Here is a 4,618-nt window from a genome sequence, read left to right on the forward strand (position 1 = left end):
AGCCGTGGCTTACCGAGAGGGGAGTGTATACTCTGAAAACACCTCCCGTAATAGGCGCAGATCCCCACCAAGTGAAGTGGGTGCTACTTTGCTTCCTGATCTCAACCCCGCTGGGGATGGGAGTGCTGGGGCAGGGGTTGGTGTGGATGAAAGTAAATGCACTCTGCCTTGGGTAAGGGAGAACGAAGGCTGTGGCCGTGGAAAGAGGACTGTCCACTGGCTCATGAGATAGAGAGGGTTGCCCAAAATCAGGTAATGGTAGCGACATAGGGGAAGGAAACTCCCAACCTGAACCATATCTGGGACGAGTTCATGTTCTCTAAAATCAAAGAATGAATTTTAGGAACAACGGAGGTTAAGAGCAGAATATATTTATTGAGGGAAAGAAAGCTTCTGTACAAGAGAGAGACAGAAGAGGGCCACAGGGGGTTGCCAAGGACCCTGTCTTTCCTAGGGATTTGATAGAGCAAAACCATGAGGTAGCCGGGCTTGGTGGAGCACGACTGTAATCCCAGCACTCAGGAGGCTGAGGCAGAAGGATTGTTGCAAGTTCAAGACCAGGCTGGGCTACAAAGTGAGCTCAAGGCCAGCCTGAACTGCATAGTGAGACCCTGTCTCAAAAAGACACCCTCCCCCCAAAAAAACCCACGAGGTGAGGCAGATCCAAGGTGGGAGGGGGAAGTGGGAAATCACAAGGTGGGCATGAGATGGGACAAAACTATGGTCAGCCAATAAGAATCGTTCAGGTAAAATTGATTAAATCGGGATCAAATGGGGAAGCGAGTCATGTAGCAATCAGACATGAATACAGAACAGGGGCTTTTCCTGTAAGGGGCTTGATTGGTGACTCTTCAAGGTGATTGATACCTATTCAGAATATCAGTCCCTGAGGTCCATCCATGGAGAGGTATGTTGGGTGCATTTGTTTAATCTTTTGTCTTGAGGTCTGGCCCACTGCAAGTACATCTCCATTTGCAAGGTATCTTGTCTTCCATATCGGCTCCTCTAGCCCTCTCTGACTGCCTATAATATTTCTACCTAATTCAGCTGCCTATAACAGCTGCTGAGTGTGAGGGAGTGCGGATGCTTGCCGGCAAGGTGTTAGCTAAAAGCAGGCACCTGCGAGCACGTCTGTGTCAGGCCTGTGGGATGTGCGGTGTGGAAACTGCAGCCACACAGGCCCAACAGGAGTTCCCAAGCCTAGGGTCTTGGTAGAACTTCAAGAAAATCCGGATGGAAGGGATATCTGGCCACTTCCCTTTCACAGAACAGATCTAGCTGGAGAACGGTATTATAATTCAGAGATGCATATTTTGGCCAGTGTTCTTGGTTTCCCAATTTGTACTGAAGCCAGGCTGTGTTGCAAAAGAAGATCAGCCTGTATTTCTTTCAACTGTCCTCCTTAAATTTGCCCCAGTTAGCCAAAAGGCATCCTAGTGGTGAGTCCTTTGGAATAAATACTCTGTGTGGTTCCCATGTTTGGTGGGACCTTTGTCAGGCAAAACCCAAACTTACAACCTGGGATAAAGAACTGCAGCAACAAAATACCAAAATGCCGAGCTCTTTCAAACAACACACCCATGCTGTTTCCAAGAAGACAATAGTACTAGAGAGACTCACAAAAAAGACAATCACAACAGACTAGATTGCAACAATATAGTTAGTACTGCAAGGCTATCAAGACCGATACTTGCCGCAGAAGTACACAATCCAAAGTAAGTCACAAATTACTCGTAGATATAAGAGGAATATAAAGGAGAAGATAGAGCCAGGCATGGCAGTGCGTGCCTGGAATCCCAGGACTTGGAAGGCTGAGACAGGAGGATTGCTGTGAGTTCTAGACAGCCTGGGCTACATAGTGAGACCCTATCTCAAAATCAACCAACCAAACATACAAACAAGTGAGGAGATAGTGAAAAACAAGCACAAGAAAGTCTGAGGAACTCAGACCCCTGTCTAGAAAATCCATTCCCACAGCAAACAAGTCAGGCTTTCCAGAATTGCCCCAATAACCTGAATCACAAACACACTAAGCCTACCCCAACACCTCACACACTAAAGAGGTGCATCCTGTCCAGCACCCAATGATCACAGTGATCAAACTGAACACTTCAGTGCCCCACCCCCTGTGGATGTCTATCCATGATGGCAAAATCACACTCATGGTCTCACTCTGTCTTCTCAGCAGATCTGTTGACACACGAACAAGACTGGCAGCCTCAGTCCACTCCACTGCGGTGTCTAGTCTGCTCCGCAGACAGGGGATGTCTTCCTGCAGGACGGGTAGGTCAAATCCCCACAAGCACAATTCCAAACTACAAAATCAGAATGCACAATTACCCAAACTGAGCAACTGGAGAGCCTTACAATACCAGGAGTCCTCAGTTGGGAAGCAGAAAAAGAGGAGGTCTCACAAGACAAAGGAAAAGGAAGCAAAGCCAGAAACAGAAATCAGGTCACAAATCACCTACAGGTTAAACACAAGGAAGGCTGAGGAACTCGGATCCCCATCCAGAAAACCTGTTTCCAACAGCAAAAGACTCAGTGCTCCCCAGAACCAGCAAGCCAATAAAGTCCTATCCAGGAGCTCGCACAGCAAGCCTACACCAGTCCCTCAGGCATCTAACGGGCCCAGTCTGTCTTGTGCTCAACTCCAGGTCGCCAAGCCGAAGGCTGCCACGGTCTCTCCACAATGGTGAAGCAGTGTTCATGGTCTCGCCCTGGCCTCCCGACCGCCATCTTGACGCATCGGCAAGGCTGGTGGCCTCTATCCTCCCTGCTGCAGGTGTCTAGAGGACTCTTAGACCCAGGTTGTTGTCAAATAGCCACACATTCCAGAGTAATTTCTGCCAAATTTTAATACCAGCTGCTTTGGGAATCTCTCCCTCTGAGAGGAGCAGGGAAGCACAATTCCAACTTCATCCTGGGGAAACCTTCAAAATGCCAGGAGTCTTCAACCAGGAAACAGGAAGGAAAATGTCTTGTGAGACAAAGAAATGAAGGCAGAGACAGAAACAGAGGTCAGTCACAGAACAGAAGACAAGAGGGTGCGGGTTAGCTGCTCAGGTGGGGTTGGCCAGTGGCTGACACTGAAGCAAAGGTCCAGGCAGCCACTTGTTATCCATGAGGAAGGTCTGCGCTGATTGTCTCTGTTGTCTGTCCTCTTCCTGGGGACCCTCAAAAAGCGGTGTTCCATCTGGGTCACTAAACTGTTGCTGTCCAGCCTAAGGTTCTTCTGCTCTATTCAGACGGAAATCTTGACGCACAGGGCGCATCTGGGTCACTGCTGCTGCCAGCTGTCACCGTCGGATGCCAGCTTGTGCTGGACACCATCGGTCAGCTCTAGCAGGTACTGGGTCTTCCTCTGTTCGTCTTCAGCTGCTGGTCTCTGGAGCTCTTTCTGAGTGTTTGTTTGTCTTTCTTTGGAAACCTACTGCTCTGTCCTCACTATTTGGGATAAAAATTCCAAGTAGTTTTATAGGACTTTTGGAGCCCACACTACCTAAGACGTATACCACAAGCAGGTTTACAGGAACATCAGAGAAGTCTTTATTGTAACAGGACCTTCCTACAGGAGCATAAGGGGCTGGAACATAGGACAGAACCCTCCTAGACTAAAACACCTACATTCTATTTTTCATGGTAAATCTTTAAGATTTGGCATGGACTTGGATCCTTCTAGCACTTGTCAGTTTGGACTAGCTACGTTTCAATTACTCAATAGCTCCATGTAGCTAATGGTTACTAAATTCAGCAGCTCTCTGCCAAGAATTTAGTGGTGGAAGAGCACCCAGCTCTGCTGTTTGTATCAATTTTGTATTGTTGTGGCACAACCACAAACTTAGCAGCTTAAAAACAACACAAATTCAGTATCTCACAGTTTGCGTGAGCCAGGAACATGAGTATGGGTTACTTGGAGTCCACATACAAGGTAAAATCAAGGTGTCACCTGGGTCTGTCATTTTTTTTCTTTTTGGGTCGTGGTGGTGGTACTACGGATTGAACCCAGAGCCTCATGCATATTATACAAATCTCTACCACTGAGCTACATGCCCAGCCCTTTATTTTAGACAGGATCTCACTAATTGCCCAGGCTGGGCAAGAACTTGTGATCCTCTTGCTTCAGCCTCCCCATTAGCTGAAATTACAGGTGTGTGCACTGTAGACCTGTGATTTTGCCTGAGGTTCAAGCTCCTTTTCCAAAGCTCCCTGGTTGTTGGAAGAATACACTCCCTTGCCATTATAGGACTAAAGCCCTCATTTTCTTATAGGTTCTTGGTGGGATACCAGACTTACTTCCTAGAGGCTGCTGCCTTTAGGGCCTTGCCCTACCCCCTGCACTGGCAGATTAGAACCTGGTTGCTTCATTAAGACCAATAGGAGAGCCCCGCGCATGGGAAGCCAAGGGCAGGGAGCGCCGGTCTTCCGGCCAGCTCGCTCCCTGCCTTGTAGGCACCTGGAAGGAGGGCCTCTGGCACAAGGGGAGCCACGCAGCGGCAAGCGCTGTTGCACGCCAGCCCTCAGGCCGGCTGCCACCGCTCAATTGAGAACTACCATGACACAGAGAAACAATGACACAACTGGCCCACCATGCACCGACTGCAGATGCCCACCCACG

The sequence above is a fragment of the Chinchilla lanigera genome, unplaced genomic scaffold (assembly GCF_000276665.1).
Source record: "Chinchilla lanigera isolate Chin_1 unplaced genomic scaffold, ChiLan1.0 scaffold00062, whole genome shotgun sequence".
Classification (NCBI taxonomy): Eukaryota; Metazoa; Chordata; class Mammalia; order Rodentia; family Chinchillidae; genus Chinchilla; species Chinchilla lanigera.